We start from the raw sequence: 12,958 nt of genomic DNA, 5'->3' as shown, positions 1-12,958 counted from the left end.
GATGGCCAGGGCCACACAGAGAAACTGTCTCGAAACAAACAAACAAATAAATAATATAAAGACTCCAAGGTACTGAGACCTAGGAACTCACAGATTCCTCTCATCTTTAACAGGAGCAATCCAATTCCCAAAGCAGAATTTTAAGTTAGTTTTATCTTTACCCACTATCTCTGCTTGCTTTGATTTTCAAATTTGGCCTGGTTATTTTCTTTCAGGGAGACCTTCTGCAGTAATATTTAAGATGTTACTTAACACATGTGAGATCGGTGGTTTGGATAAAGAGCAACATTTCCGAGTGGAAACCTTCTGTGTTAAAAGCCGCTCTGGCCTGTATCGCAGATCACCACGAGATGCTGGTTATTTAACAGCAGACAAATAACCTGGTTCTCCTCAACACCTGGGAGCTATTTGTAACTAGATTTTAAGGGAATTTAACCAAGAGTTTACTGGACAATGGGTTTGGGAGAAAATGCTAACAAAATAATGGAAATATACATATGAACAAAGAAACAATCATATACACATGCGCGCACACATATATAAACAAACAAATATTTAAATACTGGTATTGTATATAAACATATACATCACTATTTTTACAGGCCCAGGCTAGGGTCATTAGAGAGCATACATCTTTAAAAGATTATGTTACCCCCCACTCCTTTGTGATTCAAAATACAATAAAAGCACTCATAAACCTCCCTTATTGCTCTGACGACTGAGGCCTCGGTTTCGACTACCTGGCTTGGTGCAGGATTAAATGACACATTTTAGAAGGCCCAGTTATGGGCCACCCAGGTGCCAAAATGAGAGACAGGTGTCAGAACCACACTTCCCATTCCCACAGCTGAGCCTGCACTTCCTGAAATGCGGAATCGAAAACAATTGATCCTTCATGTTCAATCACCTTGCAAGGCCGGGTTGGTGGGCCGTGTTCATGGATCTGCCTCATCGGTTCGAGCAGCAGGTCAGCTACCTCTACAGATCCCTCTAACTGATCCCACACCGTAGGGGCTCACAGCTTGTCTGACATCATATGCACACCGCTGTGATGACTGGGCTGGACCAACGCCATCATGGGCTTATGGATGGTGCATATAGTTCTCTAATTCCTGATCTCCCTACTTGCCTCACACATTAAATTAAAATCAGCTAAGAGTCAATTTCATCTTGTAGCCAGAAGGTCCTGTCCTGAGACTGGAAGGCAGCAGGTCCCAGTTTCTAAAACTTTAGCATGATCACAAGACCCTTTAGACATCAGGCATTAACCCAGTAATTTACAGTCCAAGCTTGGCGATGTGACCATGAATCCCAGAAAGTTCAGAGCCACCTCAGCCACACCTCTCAAGTACCCTTACTTGGCTCCTTCTATGGTCATATCAGTCCAGAAAGGATCCAAGCACTCAGGATCCCGAATGGTCCTCATGTGACCACCAATAAAGTCCCGAGGGCCCTTAAAAAGTGGTTATGGCATTCACTCAAAACTTCCCCGTGTATAAATTGATTTAACTTTCACAATGAGCAACGTGGCAAGGATTGGTCAGACTTAGAAATACATGTGGCCTTTGTCCAAAAGTCCACTGCCGGGAATGTTTCCCACAGACACTCACTGCACCTCTGCAGATGATCGGAAACTGCCTGTTGGTAGGTAGACCCCTAAAATGTGGCTATATTATTGATTGCCCATGCAGTGGAATGGTTGGTAGCCCCCACACATGAAGAAACTGTGCTCCACTCTTCTAGCTAGAAGCTGACATTTCTGGGGACTGGAGAGCTGTCTCAGTGGGGAAGTCTCTGTGCTGCTCTTGCAGAGGACCCCAGTGTGGTTCCCAGCGCCCATTGGGGACAGATTACAGTCACCTTTAAAAAGTTTCAGGGGACCCAATGCTCTCTTCTGGCCTCTTCAGGCTCCTGCACACATGTGGATTGAGAGACAGACACAAGCAAATAGACAGACAGACACACACAAATAAATAAATGCCTATAATCCCAGCATTTAGGAGGCTGAGGCAAAAGGATTATGGGTCTGGGGCCAGTCTAGGCAACACAGCTGGTTCAAACATAACAATAGTAATAAAAATATCTGTTGTAGTCATCTGTTTAGGCAAAGCACCACACAACAGCTAGCAATGTGATGGGAAAAGCCCTCCAGCTGAGCTTCAGCCAGAAGATACGCAGAGCATTTGTTGAACAGTAGTTACCGGAAGTTAATGAAGACTGCTTTCCTGCTATTTGACTCAATCCCTGTTCATCTCCCTCTCCTTACAGATGTCTGAAATAAAGCCCACACCCTCATGGGTCCCTCCCTAAGAGCACACTCCACTGCTTCCTCAAAGGTTCCCTGTCTGAAGGCATCTCACCCATCACCTCACTCATGCTTGTTGGCATAGCATGATGCCAGCCTCAGAGAAAGCAGACACGACACGGCCCTGCTACCACAGGGAGCTGGCTAACCCAAACATCGGTCAACTAGACATCTAGTGGAGTGTGTTACGGAGAAAAATAAGACAAGTGCTTCTTGCCAACCAGTAACCAGTGTTTCCTCAAGGACAGAAGAGAGCTGAGTACAATTAGCAATACTCAAAGCCGCTGAGCCAAGGGACTGGCAAACTCACACACAGCATCTGGACTTTCCAGAGCGGAGTATTTTCAGTGAGATGGTGGGTTAATGGTGTTAGCAGTCAGGTTGGAAACGGAAGAGTTGGACAGCAGTGGTAGCAGTCCAGAACAGACACATGGACATCAATAAAATATCATCCTCACCAGCCTTCGAGGAAAGATTCTTTCCAATGAAAGACATATTGAAGTCAGAGATGTGGGGACAAAAGACTGATGTTAGACCCGTCTATACAACCCCTTGTCTCAGACCTCCCAGTATCTACCTTCCCCCTTCCCTTCCCTCCCCTCACTCTTTCTCTCCTTTCATTCCCTCTTCTTACTCCATCTGTTTCTCCTCCTGCCTCCCTGTTTCCTCTTTTGACAGCATGAGCTGTTGCCAACTTTTCCTAAACCAGTCCATCGTCATCATCGCTTCTGAATCCCCACATCTTCATACACCACAGCTCTGACCTCCTTGTGCAGAATCATCCAGTATTCTTGTAACCAAATCAAATAGCCTCTTTGTCTGGAGACCCCAGGGATTGGAATAATCTGCATTTTGCAATGAAGTGGAGAATGTCATACAGATCTGAACACAGAGAACGCCTTTAAATGTTTAAAAGGTAGTTGGGAGCCAGGCACCCTACTGTCCTCTCTCCATGGGATTTGCCCAATCTTCTGCCAGATACTGGGTAGAGGTGCAAAGTAGAGGCTTAGTCAGCTGACTTTGCTTATCTTAAAAAGCAGTGGGCATACTGGGCATGGTGCAACAAGCTTTAATGCCAACACTAGGAAGCCAGAGGCAGGCAAATTTCTGAATTCAGTGCTAACCTGTGTACAGAATGAGTTTCAGGACAGAGAGACCTTGTCCTGGACAAACAAGCAAACAAAAAACAGTGGGCATCAGACACTGTTATCAACAGGGGAAAGCCACTAAAGCTTTTCCCGCATCCTGTTGTCACTAGAGTGTGGTCCTCTTACCTAGTTCCTCCAGTTAGTGGCATTTCCTTATAGCAGAGTCACCCAAACCCACATTTCATACAAGGAGGATGTCTCACGTGCTCTACTGAGGCCACTTGCTCTGTGTTTCCTTTCTCTGCCTTGAATGTTCCAGGCCATCACTGTGATCTCCATTGCGCTGCTTCCTGCCTGTTAGACCTAAATATTTTATTATCCCTCATTCGTGATCAGATTAGATTATTTGACTCATCTTCTCCCCAAGTCACTTGTAACAAGGACAAGAATGCTCAACGCATTTGCTTTCCAGGTTCCTCTCCATTACTTTAAAAAGCAGTTAAGACCTGGCAATGGGGGCAGGCACCTTTAATCCCAGCACCCAGGAGGCAGAGGCAGGCAGACCTCTGTGAGTTCGAGGCCAGCCTGGTCTACAGAGCGAGTTCCAGGACAGGCTCCAAGGCTACAGAGAAATCCTGTCTCAAGAAATAAAAAAACAACAGAAAAAAAAAAAAGCAGTTCTGGGAACATTTTCTTTCTGGGTATACATAATCCCCAGGAATACTGAGATATTAAAATAAAGCTGTATTCCCTCTCTTCACATTGGCTATTTCTGTGATGTGCTGACTGAGTATCTGACATAAGCAACCGAGGGAGGAGCTGGGGCTTGTTTTGCTCAGGGTTCAGTGGTTTCTGTCCATTACACTGGGGAGCCATGCTGGACTAACTCAGCCCTTTGTGGAGGACTATATGGAGACTTCAGAAATAGAAGCCACAGGACAGGACCCAGGGGCCGCTATAGTCCTCAGAGACCCTCTCCTAATGACCTTCTTCTGCCAGGCAAGCTCCACCTTCTAAAGAACCCATAGCCTTCTAATGGTGCCACCACTCGAGGACCAAGATTTCAAAACACAAGTCTGTGAAGAATGTTCCAGATTCAAACCAAAACACTCTTAGGATGTTTTCTATCTCGAACAGTCAATCTAATAAATACGTAACCATCTGTTGAAGGGTCAGGAATGGTGGGGAGGATTTGCTGAGCTCCTGAGTCTAGAATTAAACACTGAATTCAAATCCTGCGCCGTGGCTTAGCTGAGAGATTTTAAAGAAGTTATGGAATGCTTTGTCTTGTTTCTTCCCCAGGAAGCAGGACAGTTACTAAGTAGCCCCAGTACTTGTGTGTAACCGAAGTGACTTAATATTCAATAAAGACGCCTAGCTCAAAGCAGCCCCCACAGAAGTCATTCCTGCTGTAAACACAACCTCTCTCTGCACAGACAGTTTTCAGCTCTCACCTGGCACATGCCGTGATGGTTTAAGTGTTTGGATCCTTCCAGCTTTGTGGACAGCTCAAAATATCTTAAACAAAAGAATGACAGTGCCTGACCCAGCAACGTGGGCATGAGTGTTTGAGCGGCGTACAGCCCAACCAGCTAACGGAACAAGACGTCCTCTGGGTTGGGTGGAAATAGAAAGATCATGAAATCCAGAGACTGTCACGTCCCCCTCAGCCTGGGGTGACGTCCTCCTCACCACAGAAAGCATCCAGAAAGCATGTGCATGAAGGGCTGGACTGTTAGACTTTCTCTGAGGTTCTCATTATCGGCAACGCCGCGTGGCATCTCACACTCTTTTGGACAAGCAGTCCCTCTCAGCAGCAAGGGCAAGCCGACAAACCCGTTCGTTTGGGAGCACAGAAATCTTGACCATATCCTATACAAACGCTCAGAATAATCGTCCCCACACAGTCGTGAGGGAAGCTCTGGAAAGCAGGCTGCCAGGCAGCCAGCCGGCTGTCAACTGACAAGTAGACCACAGTGGGAGCTTCCAGGTGATCAGAGCAGACAGGACAAGCTACTGGTGACACCGGGCTCAGGAAACATCGCGAGGGAAGGGCTGCTTGGAGTGACCAGTTTCAAGAGTGCCAGAAGCAAGTCTGCTCTTGGCAGTGGTGCTGGCCCAAGCAGGGTCAGTCAGTGTGCTCAGCCACTCAACTGAACGTGTGGAAGTTGGTGATTAGTAAACTTCACGTAACATGTGCTCCACCATAGTCAAAAACAACAGTGCTGGCTGGGCATCCTACATGCGAAACGTCTGTAATTTCAGACATTTTGTTTTCACATTTGTGGCATTTGCATAAACATGATGGGGTAATTGAGGCGTGGGAACCAGGCCAAAACACAGAACTCATTTCTGCCTCCTGTGCACTTTATTCAACATAAACAAAGACTTTGTGTACATTTTCCATAAATGGATGCCCACATAAGCCTCAACTGAGGAATTTTGAGTTTGTGGCATCCTGTCGGCATTCAGAAAGTTTTGTACTTTTCTTTTCCAAATCAAGAACACTTGATTTGTAATTAAAAGCAAAGTACAATGAAGAGCCATGGTGAGTTCCTCATTCCCTCTCCCTACAAATTTGGAGTACAGAGACAGGTTCGGTCTGAAAATGTTGTCAGACGCTCACCCAGCTTTAACTGTGCTGAACAGGGTGCACTTGCTCATCCTGGGCCCATAGATGCTGTCAGGGTTGCCGTTCAGCAAGACTCTGGCATTAGGTCTCAAACCCAGAACAAACAGTGGAGGTGCCTACTTAACATATTAAAGTCAACCTAAACGCCAGGTTCTCCCAGCATCCTTCAGTCCCGACCTGTGACAGGGTATGGCTGGCACACCCTGCTCCTTACTCTAAACTTCCCCAGCCCAGGGTGTGGCTTCCTTTCCCTTTATAATCCAGCCATTTTTGTTACCTGGCCCTGTTTCTACCCTTTACCTTCTGCCCCTCTTTATGTGTGTGTTCGGAGGTAGGGGGCGCTGCTCCTTTCCTCTTTCCTTTCCAGGCTCAGTCTGACCATGTTTACTCTGGACTCTGCTAGATATCCCTGCCTCTGGCTATGCCTCCAGTTTATCTACAATAAACTTTCTCCTCCACCATACCTAGGAGCAGTCATGTCCTTCCTTCCTTCCTTCCTTCCTTCCTTCCTTCCTTCCTTCCTTCCTTCCTTCCTTCCTTCCTTCCTTCCTTTCTGCCTTCCTTTCTGCCTTCCTTCCTTCCTTCCTTCCTTTCTCCCTTCCTTTCTTCCTTTCTTCTTTCTTTCTTTCTTTTTTCCTTTCTTTCTTTCATCTGCTGATAAGATGAAACCCAGGGCCAGTCTTGTTCTTTCTTTTTTTCCATTCACCAGGGGCTACAGTGAATATTAGCTTGAAAACAGAAGGAGACCCTGACACGTTTGACAGCAGAGGTGAACATGTAGGATACTACACAGAGAGACATAAGCTTGCTTCAAGAGACGTAAGCATTTCAGGAGGCCACTCACATAAAGGACTTCGGGTTGTCCAGTCCATCGGTACAGGGAGCAGAGTGGAAGCCACCAAGGCTAGGGACAGAGTGGAGCAGGGATTTGGTCTTTAAGAAATCACAGATTCAGTTGTGCATGATGAGAAAGTTCTGGACATTGATGATGGGAATAATTGTGTGATATAGTGTGACTGGACACCTTAGAGTGGCTACAACAGAGACAGAGGGAAGGAAGGAGAGAGGGAGGGAGGGAAGGGCGAACCATTTGCCAAAATGGGCACCACATTAAAATCGGCACAGTTCTCCAGGAGCCGATCAGATTCCTCTTCCTGTTTCCAACCAATCTGTGGGAGATCAGATTTTCTTCATTGATTTCAACGGCATCAATGTATCACAGCAAACTGGGTGCAGAAGTCGATGTAAAATTCCAGTTACCTCCTCCCAGACTTGCACAAAGCTAAAGCAATTACCTGCAAGGTATATTTTGGGTTTGGGAAACTCTATTTCTGTAAGAGTAAGTTCTCTGTTAACGTGGAATATTATGATGATTCTTTCTGAGTGATAGAAATTTTTGGTGTGTTTTTTAGTTTCTAATTCTAATATAGTTACTGTCAACAAACTTAACCCACACAGTCAGAAGCTCTTTGTGATTTTCTGTAATTAGAAAATGAAGTTTAGCTCGTAGTAAATACTCAATAAGTATTTGTGCTCCTCCCCCCCCCACACACACCTTGTACTATTAAACAAGAGTCAGGACTTATTAATGAGTGGCAGAATCATTACCCAGCGGGGAGGGCAGTGTGGGGCAGGAAGGGGAGGACAGCATGGCTAATTGGTGCCCCTGAACAGCTGGGAAGGAGATGTCCTGGCCCACACCACAGTAGGACATCTATGTATGACTGAAGTTTACCGCTTATTTCAAAATTCAGTCCACCGTGTCAGGGAAGACATGCTAAGGGCAGTACCTTGACAGGAGAACCATGTGCTCAGCAGAACAGAAAGCAGCGAGATGGTCCAAACCAGGGCCAGATGATCACCCTAAGGCCTGTCCTGTAGGTTCCAGAACCTTCCAAGCATCACCACCAGCTGGGTACCAAGTATTCAAACACGAGAGCCTTTGGAGAGCATTACACACCAAAACCATGACATCAAAATTGCTGTGATTCTATTAAAAACAAAAACAAAGTTTTTAAAAAACAGGCTTGAGGGCTGGAGAGATTACAGAGTGGTTAAGAACCCTAGCTGCTCTTCCAGAGGACCCTAGTGAAAAGTTTCTGCACCCCGATAAGCTTCTCCACTGACACAGCAATCCGAATCAGACCAAATCAAACCTAATTAGAAAAGCCCAGGTTTAAGGGATACAAATGCTCCCAGATGGCTTTCCAGCTCCCTAGAGAGGAGATGGGAAAGGAAGACTGAAAACCATGTTTTTTTGTTCTCTGGGGGGCAGTTGAAATACCCTGTGGAAGTGGTCTTTAACATCTCTGGGGAGGGGTCACTGTTTCGCAGACTTTCTCAGGGGTGGAGTCTGGATTGAGACAACTCCCAGGAGAGGGGACTTGGGGTGGAACATCCACCCAAACATTCCAGACTCTTTGGATATATGGATACCAGGGGCTAGAGTGAAGCCTTCGCCCAAACACCGAGGTAGGCTCATGCTGAGTGGTTCACAACTGCTTGTAACTCTTGCTCCAGTGGATGCAATGTCCTTTCTGCAGGTTACCCATACACTCAAACAAACACATACATACAAATAAAGAAAAATAAGTCTTTAGGGGGCTAGAGGGCTGACTCAGTGGTTAAGAGCTCTGGCTGCCTGTAGAGAATCTGGGTTTGATTTCCAGAGCCCACAGGGCTCACAACCATCTGTAACTCTAGTCCCAAGTGATCTGACACACCCTTTGGTCTCTTTGAACACATATGCATTAAAGGAAATATTTTTTTTGAAAAAAAAAGTCCTTAAAATAGAAAAGAAGCCAAAACAAAACAAAAACCAAACAACAACAATCTAAACCGGGGTCGTGGTGCACGCCTTTAATCTCAGCACTCAGAAGGCAGAGTCAGGCAAATCTCTCTGAGTTCAAGGCCAGCCTGGTCTACAAAGTGAGTTCCAGGACAGGCAGAGCTACACAGAGAAACCCTGTCCCACAAAAACAAACAAACAAACAAACAAACAAAGAGAGAGAGAAAGAGAGAGAGAGAGAGAAGAAGAAGAAGCCTAGGTATCTCCACACCTCCACATCTCCACTAACCATTGCATTATACGTCCCAAGAAATCCCCAGGATGTGTTTCCTCTCATCTGAAGTCCCCTCCCAGAGGCACCTGTTGAGAATTGGCTGTGTCCCCCTGCCTGTCAAAATGTACATCCTATTTTCACAAAAACTGTTTGCCAAGAGTGTTCTCAGACAACCAAGGGCATGTAATTGAGCTTCTGAAAGAACATGCCCTTGGGTGAGTTTCAAAGGAATGCTACAAATTAAGATAATAGATGATTATGTAAAACATGAGTCAAACTGTCAGAAGACCACAGTCTCAGAAATTATGAACTTGGCACGCGGGTCTACGTGGCCCCACGGCTGCCCACTGAATTCACGTCCCCCATCACTTTAACTAGAGGTTTGGCTGCCTCTCGAGGTTGCTGTAATTTATATTTATTTCATTGCGCCGTAAGCCTGAATTTGTAGAAAAACTTATGAGATCTATTCCTGAGCTGAGGGTAAAACCTATCCAAGCAGATGGTGGGGTGGTGATCAGGATGTCACATGAAGAGCCTGCTTCTGCCAGGTGAAGCTAAGGACTTCATGGAGGGCTCCTGTGTGCCTCCTGACAAAATGCCAAGTATATTCATTGGCTGGTACTCTGCCATCCACCTCTGCCATGTATGCCAACCAGAATGGCTCCCCACCACTTCTCTTCTGCTCTCTTTGGGTGCTCTTCCTAGCCAAGAAAAGCCCAGAAAGTCCCAACCCCTGGAAAATCCCCCAGAGGATGACTTTAAGAGCTGACAGACTGCCCTTCTCTTTCTCCTGGGAGAAACTGTGTTCCAGGGTGACTGGGCATTCATAGGGAATTGTGAGCCTAGTGGCCCAATATGCAATTCTGGGCAGCAATACACACTCTATTGGTGTCCCGCTTCTGTTTCTTAAGCTTGTCACCTCCTGAGCAGACTACTCAGGCAGTATCTTGGTCTCGGGTCCTGCTTCTGCACGCTAACGCTGGGACCTCAAAAGGCCCACCTCGCAAGCTGCCTCTCCCTGTATCTTGGCTTCTTTCTCTGGTTCCTGTTAGACATAGCTAGGCAGGGAATCAACTAGCTCTCTCGAAGAGCCTGCCTGTGCCTTCTCTTGGAGAGAATTCAGCTGTCCCTAAGACAGCCTAGCCTGGCAGAAAAGCAATAAAGTGCTCTCTCTCTCTCTCTTTCTCTCTCTCTCTCTCTCTCTCTCTCTCTCTCTCTCTCTCTCTCCCTCTCTCTCTTTCTCTCTTTTCCAGAGCAGTAGCAAAGCACTGTTTTCACCAAGGTCTGGGGATTCCAGCTTCCCAAACTTGTACTGGCCCACAGCGTCCAGTTTTCTGCACCTCCAGGGTCCCCAAGCGGAAGCCCTGGAGTAAGCTGGGCAGCTCCAGAAACCTAGACTGGGTGTCTGTGGGCCCAGTGGACTGTGCAGCTTCCCAGTCCCTGCCATCCTCACGGTGACCAAGGGGTTAGAGTAGGCTATGGTCCTAGTTATCTACGTCCCTTGATCTTCCTCTGGTCCTTTGGCCTTTGCCCCCACCGTCTGTCAGTTTCGAGGGCTATCCTGTTCTTTCTGCGCCAGTCACCACTTTGTTCCTGTCCTGCTGGACTGAACTGACTGTCAACACCACAGCAAACATGGAAAAGAGGCGGGGGTTGGAGGGGACCATTGGCTCAGCTGAGTGCTCAGAAAGAAAGCTTGCTTTTCTTTGTTTCTTCTCGAGGCAAACTACTTGTTTAACTTGAATTGATTGGCCATTTGACCCGGGCTCCCAGGGGCCCTGGGGCAGCCTGATAGAGTCAGTAAATAGAGGAGGAGGAGGAGAGTAGGGGTTCAAGGCCTCCTTTCTTCATCCTCCTTTAGGGTGCCCCAAAGGAAGAGGAAATATGCTGTCTTATCTTCTTTCCTCAGAGGTTTCTAAATGTTCTGTTTTGAAAACATTCTCAACATTTTGTTTACAAAGCAACAAACCCTTCTCTGAGATCTCCATCCCCGCCTTAGGTGTTAGACTAGGTCTTCCAAACTCACCCCCTCTAGGGAAGCAGAAGGCTGAGAGTGCTCTCAATGTACCACCAACTCAGATGTCTGGCTTAAAAAAAAAATCAAAGAGAAAAACCTGCCTATACCCCAGGGAGACAGCAAACACTGGAGGATGGGCCGTGGGTGACATGGGCCACACAAATGTGTACACAAAGGTACGTGCTCCCCCGCAGGAGTCACAAACAGGGATCAAGGCCAGTGACCGGAGCACAGAGAGAAGTGCAGCCTTGGCAAGAAAAAGGGCAAAGAGACAGCTGGGAAGTTCCGTGTCTCTTAGTTTGAAATCTCTGTGTTGATTCTGGACAAGTGCAACATATTATTCGATTTTCATTCTCTTTTCTCAGTAACGAAAATGAAAACAACTAACATCTCCGAGTTTATGCAGATTCTTTTTTTTTCAGTTTTATTTATTAATGTATGCGTCGGAGCTACAACTGGCAGATAGCCCGTTCTCTCTCTCTACCATGTGGGATCCAGAAGTTGAAGTCGGATCCCCGGGATTAGGAGCAAGTGCCTTAACCTTCCATGTCATTTCACTTCCTTCCTTTCTTTCCTCGGGACCGCTAATGGAGCGGGCACCTTCCGGCTGTACGGTCAGCCCCAAATCGGCGTAACTGCCTCCTCCCAGCCAGGTTTGGTTCCTGTCGGTTGCTGAGGTCGGGCCACTTACCGGCTCCTCCCAGCCGGGTTTCTTCCCTGTCGGCTGCCGGGTTCGGGACAGTTAGACTGCCAACCGCGGCCTTCTGATTACCAGGGACGCCTGTGACCAGAACTGCCGTGTTCTTGGCACCTCCGTGTGCCTCTAGTTGTCGGTACCACTATCCGCCATGGGTTCTAGACCATCTAAGACCATTCCCCCTGGTTCCCCTCTGGGTCAGCTCCTGGAATCTCTAAAACCCCACACCCTCATTCCGTCCATTAAAATGGATAAACTTGTCCGTCTTTGCTCCAAGACGTGGCCCCGTTATAAATTACAGGGCGATCTCCGCTGGCCTCCTCAGGGCTCATTTGACCTCGATGTCTTACTTGAGTTAGCTAATTTTTGTCATCGCTCAGCAAAATGGAAAGAAATGACGTATGTAATGGCGTTTTTTTACATGGCTCTAAAGACTGATCCGTCTGCGGCTTCTCCTTGTTCACCTGCTCACCCGTCTCTCTTCCTTCAACAAATTCCAGAAATCTCTCCCCCTAACTGTTCCACCCTCAGATCTCCCTCTCGTTCTCCACCGCACAGATATTTCCCCAGATCTAGGTCTTTCCCGCCGACGCAGCTTCCGCCCCTATCTACCTCACCAAACTCCGAACCTTTGGAGCACCCACTGCGGTTTTCTCTCATCATAACTGTCTAACCTCTTAACCTACAAACCCTACCCCCTTCTTGAGTCCTACCTACACCAGCTTTTTCATCCCAATGAAAAAGCCCTACCCACACCTGACGATATCAGGTTTTTAAAAGCCTCTCTTCAGTCAGATAACGGTCCAGAGTTTACGTCACAGATCTGTCAAACCCTGTCCAAGGCACTCGGAATTCCCTGGAACTTTCATATCCCATACCACCCTCAGTCTTCAGGTAAGGTAGAACGGACTAATCGCTCTCTAAAGGGAGCTCTCATGAAGATGTCCCCCTTCTTTCACACTTACGTTCACTTCTATGGGACTTTGCGGATCACGCTTTACCTCAGCCCTGCACTAACCCATGTCCTCCACCAATTAAAATAGGAAATGAGGTATTGCTCTCACCCCCAGGTCAACGCCCCTCACCTCTTGCTCCTAAATGGCAGGGACCCTTTAGAGTAATTCTTCTAACTCCCACAGCTGCCAAGCTAAAAGGGG

This window comes from Alexandromys fortis, unplaced genomic scaffold, assembly GCF_014885135.2.
Source record: "Alexandromys fortis isolate MF-2015 unplaced genomic scaffold, M_Fortis_MF-2015_v1.1 scaffold_199, whole genome shotgun sequence".
Lineage (NCBI taxonomy): Eukaryota > Metazoa > Chordata > Mammalia > Rodentia > Cricetidae > Alexandromys > Alexandromys fortis.
This window is presented reverse-complemented; position numbering follows the sequence as displayed.